The following is a 12,711-nucleotide window of genomic DNA, read 5'->3' as shown; positions in this document are numbered from 1 at the left end:
CACTAGCCTGTTTATGTGTATCTCTATGGTTGAGAATTCACACAGGCAGAGGCTTCTATCGTAACAAATAAACACTGACTTTAACTGAATAACATTTATCAAGAATGTAACGTAGGTAGAATAGTTCCAAGGTGGTATGGTTATATAAATATTACAGTTGCATTTCACAGTTTCCTCTTTACAAACTCCAATACACTTTCTCTCACATTCAGTATCTTTCTCTCAACTCAATTCTCTTCTACTCCTTTCAACACTTTTCTTAAACTCCTCCTCAACTGCTCTGTACTGAATTCCCCTGAGCAGAACTCTCCTGAACGGAACTCAACTCGACTGAGCTTAATGTAACTCCCTTAACTCAACTCAACTGACTTCCTAGTCACTCACTCCTCTCACTTTACATCTACTCCTTCCCCAGCCCCTCTCTCACAGTCAGCCCAAAATGGGATTTGCTCTCAGGAAACCAAATCTTCCCAGTGTATGTATGTGCTTTCAGGTTGCCTGTTGATTTATGGTGACCCCACACACTTCATAATATTTTCTTAGGTAAGGAATACTCAGAGGTGGTTTTGCCAGTTCCTTCCTCTGAAACGGTGGAATCTATTTTCCTGTGGCTATGGAAGATGACTTCCCAATGCCAATGCCATTGTAGACATTACTACTCAAACTGAGGCCTTAGAATGGGGACAACAGGGATTAATGTAAACCATTCTCTAGAGAATATCCAAAGTACATCTCTCTTTGATTCTGAGGAACTGTCACAAGAGATTCTGAGGCATCTTTTTCCCCCTACTAATTCTGAGGAAATGGAAGATCTGAGAGGAAGTACAAGTGCATAAAACCACAAGCTGCAGAAAATTCTGATATAGGGCAGTGCCTTCACCCCAGCATTCATCCAGGAACAGCTCTGAGACCAGATAGTAATGGGTTGACCTACAACAGCATTCTGGGTCAAGGTTTTGTAGCAGCAGAAAAGCTTGAGATGGAAAGTTCTAATGTCTCACTGCTGCTGATAACTGGTAGATATTTGCCTTATATCGTATAGTTATCTGGATTGCTTCCATTGTTTCCTTCTCTCCCCCCCCCCCCAATTAAATACATTTTTATCAACAGAAATTCTTAACTTGCATTGGCGTTTTTACATAATATTAAATAATTTTGTGGTGGTGTTTCTGGAGGGTTGATATCATTTAAATATATAGACAACTGAACTACATATATTTGCAAATATTTCTAGGCTCCCTTTAAATGATCCCCCTTGCACTCAGGACAGCTTACATTATGAAATTCATGTATTAATCCAGGGGTGCACATTCAGGAGCCAAGTGTGAAACCGACTGCTCCTAGTGTAGCCTCCAAATCCCTCTTTCCCTGGCCTCTGAGATTTCTAGAGCACTGCTGAAGCAACAGGTAAACAGACACATACTCAGGCTGTCTTGAACGTTTCCAGATATTGGGCCTGATGGATCCTAGATGTCAAGCTATCCAAGAGTTATGGAACCACTGGAGAAAAGGTCTTCACTCATGTACCTCCCTGCTTAATTTAATTAGTAGATCTAATAACTTTTCAAAGAACGTAATTCTATACAATGCCCAGTAAGCATAATAGAATTTACTTCTGTCTAGTTTACAGGTAGCACTTTAGGAACAACTGTATGTTGTTGCTGTTTTAAAGTAAGTCCTTTTAAAAAAAAGACTTTAAAAAAAATAAGTCCTCAAGATGCAGAAAATCTTTATAGCTGCTATTTTTCAATCAAGAAGTAATGTAAGAGTTACAGTTTGATGAGGACCAATAAGAAACCGGCCTATATGAACACGTTCAAATATATCACTTGTACATTTGTACAAACCTGCAATCCATATGCAATATACAAAGACTGTGCCCACATTGAATGTTGCATGGAAATTGCTATACATCTGTTCAGCCTTTTCTACACCAGAGAGTTGTTGTGAAGATAAACAGGGAGAAGATAAGAGTCACATAAGCTGTCTTCAAATCAGGCAGCAAAGTGTAGCCATTTATTTGCTACCTTCTGTTTTGAGTAATTCAAACAAAGAATCATGATAATGTTACTGATATATGAAACATCCCACTGCAAATATTAAGCCTACTTTTGTCTAGTGGTTAGGAGAGAGAGCTGATGAAATTTTGCTTATTTACAGGTTATTCAAAATATTCCTTTTATCCAATTAGTGTCCATCCAATTCATTTCTATATTGCACAGATCATCCAATGCAAGCACCAACTATTTCAGTCAGGAAAACCCCCAAAGCCCACACTTCATTTTCTTTTGGAAACAAAACAGCCTCAGAGGCAATAGGCAGGTTTGCCCCTAAGCAAAACAATGTTTTTGCAAATTTTTTGAAGAACACCTTTTTTGCCTCAAATGCACACCAGGGGCCTAGGAAGGCCATCAGGCATGTCCCCTAAAGAGCATGTGGGGAAGGAGCACATGATTTTCTTTTATTTCTTTTTTTGTGGGAACAAGAGTGGTAGCTGGTATGGTCCTCCAGTGTGTCTGGGGGAGGGAGGACTTCCAGGTCCTCCAGGCCTGCAAAAAGAAGTGGCCATTGTGAGATGTAGTGAGTTGGGCCTCTGCCATCTGAGGTTTTGTAGTCCTTGTTGGCATCCTAGTCAAATGTCCAGTGGAGTCTTCTTCTTTGGAGGTTTTTGAGCAGAGGCTGGATGGCTGTCTGTTGGGGGTGCTTTGAGTGTGAGTTCCTGCATGGCAGGGGGTTGGGCTGGATGGCCCTGGGATCTTTGGGACCCCTGGGCCATCCAACTCTATGATTCTATGACAGGATTAAAATACGTTAGTGTTTGTTTGATACTTCTGGCATAAACTTTCAGTATGAGGCTGGGAAAGATAGAAAGGAGTAGACTGGGGGAGTAAATTTTCCTCTGTTGTGAACTTGCATGCACATGTCTCATAGCTACTGGGGGAGAGATGCACACTTTGATTTACTTTGTTTGCTTCTGCACAATATACTGCTTGTCACCCGCTTTGATCTATTGGAAAAGCGGGTTAGAAACAAACAAACAAACAAACAAACAAACAAACAAACAATAATAATAATAATACAATCCTTGGGAATCCATCTTCCATTGGCCCTGTGTCATCCAAGGGAGGGGGGGTGCCCATGGGCCCCATAGCCAGCCACTGGGGATTAGATTATTAATCAGGGCCAGTCTGGATAGAATAAGTTGTTTAGTGGCTCAATTCTACCCTTGGCAGTGAGGGGATGCTGGGACTCCTTTAGCAAAAGGGATGGGATGGTATTTTATTTCATTTTATTTATATCCCCGCAGAGGCATCAAAGCAGCTTTTCTGCTATATATTTTCTGATCTATCATCTACTGTGAGCCAGTGTAGTGGTTTGAGTGTTGGATTATGACTCTGGAGACTAGGGTTCAATTCCCTGCTTGGCCATGAAACCCATTGGGCAAGTCACACTCTCTCAGCCTCAGGAGAAGGAAATGGCAAACTTCCTCTGAACAAATCTTTCCAAGAAACCCCCATGATTGGGTCTCCTTAAGATCTCCATTAGCCGGAAATGACTTGAAAGCACAGAACAACAACAGCATCATTTGCCACCAATACATTTTATCTTACAGCAGTAACTCTTAGCAATGCCTGGAACTACAGTGAGTTCTGGCACAAGGCAGGAAATGTCCTGATCATGACATGGTCCTCATTTTCATATTAGCATTCTCCTCCAAAAGAGAAAGCCAAATCCATTCTGCATGTGTGTTGGACCACCATCATGTTGGGAGAACTGCAGAATTGTCACAGCAGCCATGAAGTGGAAGCCACGCCAAAGCCATGCTCCAGTCCTAAGGACTGGAGCTCAGCTTTAGCACAGCTTCTGGCTTCTTAAGATGCATGTGTCATTTAAACAGCATACCTCCAAAGTGACCCAAAGCAGCTTTATTTTGGGCTGTGTGTTCAGGCCCTATGACATTCTGACAACATGTCAACCTGTTGTCACTATGACTCTCAATATTTGTGCAATACTTTCCAGAAGTGCCAGAAAAGGTGCAAAAAAAAGCAATCCCAAAAATTCATGGGGTGGAGCAATTCCCCTATAAGGCTTAGGCCTTTTTTTCCAGGTTTAGGAAGGAAGGAAAGGGGAAAGATCTGACAGAGATTTATAAAATGGTGTGAAGAAAGTGGACAAAGGTTTCTTTTTTTCTCATACCTTTGGAATACCCCAATATAGGAAGCTGAATGGTGAGAGATTCAGAATGGATGAAAGCAAGTAGATCTTTACACCCTGCGTGGAATTCAACTAGGAAACTCACTGCCACAAGATGTAGTCATGCCCACCAACATGGCTTTAATAGGATATCAGGCAAATTCACAGAGACAGCTATATGTCCTTCCAGAAGAGGGGAGGGAAGGGCTTTTCTTCCAATGCCCTGCTTTGGGACTTCCCAGAGGGCTCTGGTTGGCACTTCTTATAAGGCATCCCTTATCTGTCTTCAATGGCCATTGCAGCCTTAAGCGTTTATTTCAAGCAACTTTTTAAAGACCAGGATGTTAGATTCTCCAGCCTCCTCTATGGGAATTGCATTCTTATTCCAAGCATGTTTACTCTGATGTACTGTGTTCAATGGTCCTTGCTACACAAAAAGCACACACCAGATTGCAGCCTGAATCATCTTCAATACTTCACAGTAACCGGCTAGAGCTCCAGACTGCCAGTCCCGCCAGCCCTAAATCTGGGCTCCAAATCTGTCAATTATTTTTAAGAGCTTTGAAACCGTAACTATACATCCTTGGGTGGGTTATTGCAAAACAGGTCATATTTGGGTGTGACGATACAAGAAGCTGCCATACCTAAATCAGACCACATCTAATTGAGGTCCGTCTAGTCTAGAACTGTTCCCTCTGAAAGGCAGCAAAGAGTGGTTTCTTTCCATCCCAGCTACCTGTAGTCTTTCAGTCTCAGATGTTAGAGATCGGTGAGGTCCCCGCATGCATTGCATGTGCTGCTAGAGAGTTTAAGGGTGCATTTCAGGGAGCATTTCCTAGCCATCCCCGCACTATCTCTGTAAAAAAGCTCTACTCAATAAAACCTTAGAATTTGGGGGAGCTGCCTGTCAAGACACATTTCACGCCATCTGAAAGGCTCTTTCCTTTTATGACTACTTGGTGCTTGAGCTTTTTTACTATCTACGAGGAAGAAACCGATAAAACGCTTTGCAGAAACACAAAAACAAAGCCTGGGCTTTGAAGGACAGCCACTCGTGTCTATCTCAGCAAGCACAACTTGGTGGTTGTGCCACTCCTGTCCCAGCCTCCAGACTGTGGTCTCTTGGAAGCCACCCTCCCGCCTCCAAGAACCCAGGAGAACCCCTGGAAGAGCAGCCAACAGCTTAGCCAGCTTTCAGGTGTCTCCTTTCTTTTCTCCCGCCACAGAGCCAGCCCTAAGGCTGGGCAGAGTGAGGCAGCCGCCTCAAGTGACAGAGGCAGAGTGGGACCAGGTCCTGCCAGCCTGCCCTGCTCTGTTCCTGAGGCGAGAGTGCTCCCCTGAGGAGAGAAGGGAGGATGCTCTCCAGTCACCTCCCTTGGAAGAAGAAGGTGAAAAAGGGGTTGAATACCCTCCTGGTTGGCTTCTCAGCTGGAGGGCACAAGAGGGCCCTTTGCCCCAGGAGGGAGCAAGAGTCTTGGGCTACTCCTGACACTCAGTGGCCACACTTTCAGACCTTGGGAATGGTCTGCCACCAGCAAACAACACACAACAACCCCACAACACACAGATAGGACACCTGCCTTCCCCCTCCCCAGCCTCTCCTGGGCTCTTCTCCCTCCCCATGCCAGCCCTCCACCTTCTAGGAGGGAGCCGGGGAGGGCGGGAAAGGAGCACCCTGGCCCGGGACAAGGGCTCCTTGGGACCCTGTCCCTCAGGAGGAGGAGGAAGAGGAGGAGGTGGAAGAAGAGGAAGAGGAGGGGGAAGGGGAAGGGGAAGAGGAGGAAGTGGAGGAAGAGGAGGAGGAAGTGGAAGGGGAAGAGGAGGAAGTGGAAGAAGAGGAAGAGGAGAAGGAAGTGGAAGGGGAAGAAGAGGAAGAAGAGGAGGAAGGGGAAGGGGAAGAAGAGGAAGAAGAGGAGGAGGAGGAAGAAGAAGAAGAAGAGGAGGAGGAAGGGGAAGAAGAGGAAGAGGAGGAGGAGGAAGAAGAGGAGGAAGTGGAAGGGGAAGAAGAGGAAGAAGAGGAGGAAGGGGAAGGGTAAGAAGAGGAAGAAGAGGAGGAGGAGGAAGAAGAAGAAGAGGAGGAGGAAGGGGAAGAAGAGGAAGAGGAGGAGGAAGAAGTGGGAGGGGAAGAAGAGGAGGAGGAGGAGGAAGAAGAGGAGGAAGTGGAAGGGGAAGAAGAGGAGGAGGAGGAGGAGGAGGAGGAGGAGGAGGTGGAAGAAGAGGATGAAGAGGAGGAAGGGGAAGGGGAAGGGGAAGAAGAGGAAGAGGTGGAAGTGGAAGAGGAATAGAAGGTGGAAGGGGAAGAGGAAGAAAAGAGGAGGTTGAAGAGGAAGAAGGGGAGGAGGTGGAAGGGGAAGAGGAGGAGGAGGAGGGCACTTTGGGGCAGCCTCCCTCTCAGGAGGAGGAAAGGGGCTGCCAAGGAAGGGGCAGCTTCCCCAGAGAGGGTGGCCTCTGTCTTCTTTCCCGCCACGTTGGGAGAGGAGGAGGAGGAGGAGGAGGAAACTTTGGGGCTCCCCAGGGATTGAGCAAGAGGAGGAATGCTATCAGAGGCCAAGGAGGGACACTTGCGAGGAGAAGGAGAAGCCAGGCAGCATCCCTGCCTCCTCCTCCTCCTCCAGCCCAGGCTCTCCCTCCCTCCCTCCATCCATCCCTCCTTCCTTCCTTCCTTCCTTCTTGCAGCCGGGAAGCAGGACCTTGGGAAGCAGCTGGGGCTGCCCCTTACCTGAGCAGAGAGAGGAGCAGGAGCCCAGGGAGGGGTGTGTGGTCGGCAGCCCCGGTGGGCGAGCGAGGAGGCAGGCAGGCAGGCAGGCAGGCAGGGCTGGAGCCCAGCAAGAAGCAGAGGAGGAGCTGGAGCTGCTGCTGCTGCTTGGCTGCTGCTGGCTGGCTGCGAGGGAGCGAGGAGAAATTCTGCCACTCCAGCCAAGCGCAAAGCAAGAGCAGCCCAGGTGAGTCCCTGAGAGGAGGAAAGCCAGTCCCTTCAGCTGGAGCACTGGCATCCCTAGGGTTGGTGTCACACACACACACACCCATTGGCCTCCTCCTTCTCCCATTTCACACCAGGCAGGATCCTTCATAATACCTTTATTTTGCACTAATAACATCCAAACCGTGGTCCCTCCATTGGCCCAACCAAAAGGATCTCTTTCTTGGCCCAGTCTGCAAAGAAGGTCTCATTGTTGGCCATAGAGCAAACCCAAGGACATCCAAACAAGGATCCCTTTCTGGGCCCAATTTCACCCATATTGCCCCAAAGAAAGATATCGTCGTCGGGGTGTCATTGGGTTTGCTATATGGCCAACCCGGCTACCCCTGGATCTTGTCTTTATTTATTTTTACGTCGATGTTACTCATAAATCCTAATTCCCCGTACACCACTGTTAGAATAATACAGGAATCGTCGTGGCGTAAAACAATGAGCAACATTTAAAAATGCGCCTTCGAATTAGGCAGGAGCAGATGCGCACAGCCTAAATGTGTTTACATAGAGTTAGTGAGGATCTGGTTAAAATGTGGGGCGTTGTATTTTTTATTTTAAGAAGGAAATCTAAAAAGAAATGTAAAAATTCAAAATTTCCCCCCAAAATTAAAAATTTAATTTTGTTAAAATTTAATTTAAAAAAAAATTGGAGGGGGCTCTCCTTTTTCCTCCCACTGAGCTTCATCCCCACTCCCACCGTCTCTTAAAGCATTTTAAAGGGAAACATGAATGCCACAGCCTGTTTCTGCCATAACACTGATGGTTGAGGAGCAGTGGTGTCTCACATACACACACACACACCCCATTGACGGTGTCACCTAGTGTGATCCACGCACCCCGCAACCCCCCTAGTGATGCCACTGGGCCTCCTCCACCTTAGTGGCATCTCCCTTCCTTGGGGCTGGGAGGGAACTTAGGGACCAAGGCCAGCCCTCTGAGGCTCCAGGTTGACTCCCAGCTCAGTCCCCTTGGGCTCTTCTAGGGCAGTGTTGGTGAGTTTAAGGGTGCATCTCAGACAGTATTTCCTAGCCATCGTCACAGCACCCCCATAAAAAGCTCTGCTCAATGCAACCTTAGAATTTGGGGAGTTGACTGTCAAGAGACATTTCATGCCATTTGAAAGGCTCTTTTTTATGAATAGTTGGGGACTAAGGCACTCAACAGATTGCCCCTAAAGGGTGGCCCCACGCCACCCCTTTCCTTGCCAGATCGGGGCCACAGCAACCACATGCTCTGGCCCTGAACTGGCTTTTCCACAGGGCAAAAAGAAGCTACAAAAAGCGGAAAGGTCACCCTAGCCACTGCCACCGCGGCTTTTCAGCACTCCTTTGGCACAGTATGTTTAAACACTGCACCAACAGAGTACTGTGACACTCCCACTGTGTGGTTGGGTGCACAGCATGACAGAAGCACAGGAGCGGCCAGCATGCGTACACTATGCCCCCACACTGGCATATAATGCTGGTCTGTACAGGCTCTAAGCTATTTCTTACCCAGTACTTTATTGTTGTTATTGTTTAATAAAATAAAATTGGCATTTTAAAATCTCTTGGGACTTTTTTGTTGTTATTGCTGTGTGCCTTCAAGTTGTTTCTGACTCATGGCAGCCCTAAGGCAAAGCTATCACGGGGTTTTCTTGGCAAGGTTTCGTCAGAGGGGGTTTGCCATTGCTTTCCCCTGAGGAGGCTGAGAGAATGTGACTTGCCCAAGGTCACCCGTTGGGTTTCCATGGCTGAGTTGAGAATCAAACCCTGCTTTCCCTAGTCCAACACTCAAACCACTCAGTCACCCTGGATCCTGGGGAAAGTTAAATCTTGTCTTGTGTCTCATCAGCCAGGAAAGGGTTTGTTATTAACTGCCCTGACCCTGTGGATGAGACATCTCCAAGCCCCCCTGTCCTCTACTGTTCTGCTTAGCTCCTGCAAAGTCTTTTTATCTTGTGACCCCAATAGAGCCAGTTCATCTAGCATGTGGTCTTCCTCTCTTTCTGCTTCCTTCCACCTTTCCTAGCATTATTGTCTTGTCTAATGAATCATCCCTTCTCATGATGTGGCCAAAGTATGACAGCCATTATTAGTCATCTTGGCTGCCAGGGATATTTCTCGCTTGATCTAAGTTGGCCACTAAAGTGGAAACGTAGCTCTATAACTATAGTGTGAAGGGACCCAGATTTCATCCCTGCTGAGTGTTTCTTGGGCAGCCAAGACTGTACTGTTTTGCACCTCAAATCAGGATGGGTTTTTGTATCAGCTTGGCAGCCCTTGCAGGCTGAGAGGCAATAAACAAATAATAAATGATATAAATAATTAAATAATAAATAAATAAAATGCTTCATGCTAATAGTAAATCCCCAATAGTAAGTCATATATTGTTAGTTTTTTGTGGGTTTTTCGGGCTACCATACATCAAAGGAGTCATAGACAGAATAGGGAAACTGGTGAGAAAACATAACCTCTAAATGATCTGCAAAGAAGGACAGGAGAGATCCTCTCATGGACGCAGGAGTTTACTGCATACCGTGCAGCTGTGGACAAGTCTACATAGGGACCACCAAATGTAGCATTCTCTGAAGATGCCAGCCACAGATGCTGGTGAAACGTCAAGAAAAAAGTCTTCTAAAACATGGCCACATATCCCGAAAAACCCACAAAAACTCTGAATGCTGGCCATGAAAGCCTTCAACTTCACACAAGTCATGTATTGTCCTGAGTACAAAACTGACATATTTTCTTACCTCTTGCCAGAAAGACGTTGCAGTTGTTTAATAGGACCATAGCTTATGGGCTACCTCTATGTTTAGAGTATCTCCAGCATCTGTAGTGCTCCAATATGTTTGCTCATTCGGACAAGAGAGGCACACCAGTTTCCAGTGTGTGATGGAATTAGTTGCAGTCACCCCTCTAGGAAGGAATTTCTGTTCTTCACAAGAATATTGTTCCAATGAGAAGTCTCCATTGCCCTCTCTAATTCAGTGGCCCATCGGCTCTGCAGATCATCCAATGTGGGATTGAGGCAATACTTAACATAGTAGTCTGGATTTTCCCATGGGAAATTTCCATTATTCACAAGAATCTGAAATTCCAAGGAAGTCTTGATGCCACTAGGGCACCTTGGATCAGCAAACGCAGTCTTTATGTACAGCAGTGATAGTTTCCAAAGGTAATGCCTCCTCCCTGCAAGGCACCTAAAGATTATTTGTGGTGGACAGCCATATAGATTTAATCAATCAGTTAATCAAATCATTCAATCCATTTCTTCAGCACCTGCAACCACTGTTAGAAAAAATATGTTGCTCCCAAGGGTTTCCAGAAGGGAAAAGGAGGCAGTTCATCAGACCTTCTACCCTTAATGCAAAGAAACACCATCAGGAGTCCACTTTTATCCCAACATGAAGAGATCAGGAAACAAGAGTGAGTAGCTTGCTCCGGCAATGACTCCTGTAACTTTCTAAATGAGAGAGCGAGCAAGAGAGGCAGAGAAACCTCCCTATTTTGTATTCATGTTTTTTATATCTTTTAATACAATGCCTTGGCATTTCTACTTGCATTTTGTATGGAGGAGAGGCAGTATCCAGCCAAACAACAACAGAAAGTGAGGTTTCATTAGCTACTAAGACAGTGGGAAATGCACTGGATTCTGTTGGCTTAGTTACAGTGTAAATCGTACCTTAAATTATAGATGAGCAACTGAAGGCGGGAGTTATCCTGGAAGGCTGAGTGTATCCCATGGGGACAATGGGAAAGAATGGGTTGAGAGGCAATGAGGGGATAAAAAGACAGATGCACCTCTCCTGGCTCCTTCCTGTCTGACACTGCAAGCCTTATACATATTCAAAGGGACTTAAACACAGAGCACCTTTCAAGAAGTCCTGAGAAGAGGGGCATCAGGAGAAAGCAAATTCTCCAGTGCTGAAGCGGCCGAGAAGCTCACCCTGCAAACAGCTAACCTACACTGCCAGTTTAGGAAAGGAGAAAAGGAACTGAGAATTGGCATAAACATGAAGGATTCGGTTTTCCTTGACATATTTCTTGCATTGTATTTCCTCTGCCATAATCACTCACAGAAATCACATTGTAGTGACACCAGCTATGAGACACAAAATCCATTAGGTTAGCATTTGAAGCTCATTGGCTTCTTCATCAGGCAGAGATAGTTTTAAAAGAAGAGTGATGTCAGAGTCACTAGCCTGCATCTTCCTTGCTTGGGACACTAGAGGATCTGTGCAGGCAGAAAGTTCAGGTCCAATCTTCCTCATCCCCGAACAAAGGCAGTAAATTATATTGCCTTTTACTGCCTTTCACCACAACATGCATTTGGGATTTTGTTTCAAGGTCAACATGGCTACCCCTACGGTTTTTTAGGACACACAAGTGAGTGGAAAGAAGGGGAGATAAATGTCAAGGGGGTTGTACAATGGTACTGCACATTTGTCACGTATCTGAATGTGTGCTCTTGCTCTGTGTGTGTGTGTGTGTGTGTGTTTGGTAAAAGATGTTTTCTCATAGCTTGCTATTTGCCACAGTACCAGCTTCATCATAAGTGTTTTCCTTCACAAAGCATTCTTGTTCATTCATCTCTTCATAGTGTAGTTGGTTAACTACTTGGGTCTTTATTTGAACATGCTGCAATTTGCATGCAGGTGGTTCAGACTTAGCCCCTGTTCAGACATTGGCTTCTGGGAGCGTATGATACCAGTGCTGAAGGAATGTCAAACCTGATGCACCTGGGACATTCCCTGCTTTTCCTGCTCTCATCATGATCATGATCCCCATGAAAAGAAAGGAACACCCATTCTGTACTAAGCAGAAATAGCAAAACCCATTCTGAATTTTAACAATAGGCCATTAAAGCAACACGTTAAAACATAATGCATGCGTACTCTATTTGTTGCTGGTTCGGAACGTATTCCTATATGCAATCTGTCCTGCTATTTTTAATGAGGGTGCGGGAGGGAGTTCCCAGTAGGTCTTTCTCATTTTTGCATGTTATGTTGACTGCATGGACCTGGCAGTCTTTTTAAAAAAGATAAGGGAGAGGCTGCAAACTATCTCTACAATAAGATTTTATCTGTTTGTCCCCTGTCAGTTTAAATGTTTGCACAACACATGGTAATTCTGCTGAATCCATAATGGGCCTCTTTTGTGGTTATGTGATGGCTTATTGGTAAGGCACTGTTGCGTTTATGTATTGAATTCCCTTTAGTTTATGTCTGCTTGAGAATTTAGAATCTTTGCATTATTAAAGACTCCTCTAAAGTGTTGCACACATTTGGGTTTTCTTGATAACCCAATCTTATGTAACAGAAGCCACTTCCATCCTAATCCATTGCTGATTTAAGTGATACAGGCTTGTCTTGCCTCTCTGTGTGGCTTTTTCCTCTGGCTGGCATAGTTATGTGTCACAGCTTCAGTTTGTGCAGTGACAACAGAACAGAACTGACACAAATTACACTGAGCAACTCAAGGACATCCATGTAAAGGGCAAAGCCTACAAACTAATTCACTGCTTAAGGTGTGTGAGTTAACTGCTTATACTCTGGAGGA

The 12,711-nt window shown here is 45.4% G+C and overlaps 1 protein-coding gene across 4 annotated transcripts in view; it reads right to left on the bottom strand.

Moving 5' to 3' along the window:
• The window catches only part of ENOX1 (ecto-NOX disulfide-thiol exchanger 1), a 497,438-nt gene extending 490,440 nt beyond the window's left edge, over positions 1-6,998 (bottom strand). For all 4 annotated transcript variants that reach the window (XM_089511006.1, XM_089511011.1, XM_089511009.1 and 1 more), the window contains exon 1: positions 6,914-6,998. The gene's annotated coding sequence lies outside the window, so the exon portion shown is untranslated. The remainder of the gene's footprint in view (positions 1-6,913) is intronic.
• Between the last annotated feature and the right edge of the window lie 5,713 nt (positions 6,999-12,711).

Source organism: Sceloporus occidentalis, unplaced genomic scaffold (genome assembly GCF_023333645.1).
Source record: "Sceloporus occidentalis isolate IW3139 unplaced genomic scaffold, rSceOcc1.0.p SCAF_2, whole genome shotgun sequence".
NCBI lineage: Eukaryota > Metazoa > Chordata > Lepidosauria > Squamata > Phrynosomatidae > Sceloporus > Sceloporus occidentalis.
The sequence above is the reverse complement of the archived record's forward strand: the minus strand, read 5'-3'. Positions and strand labels throughout refer to the sequence as shown.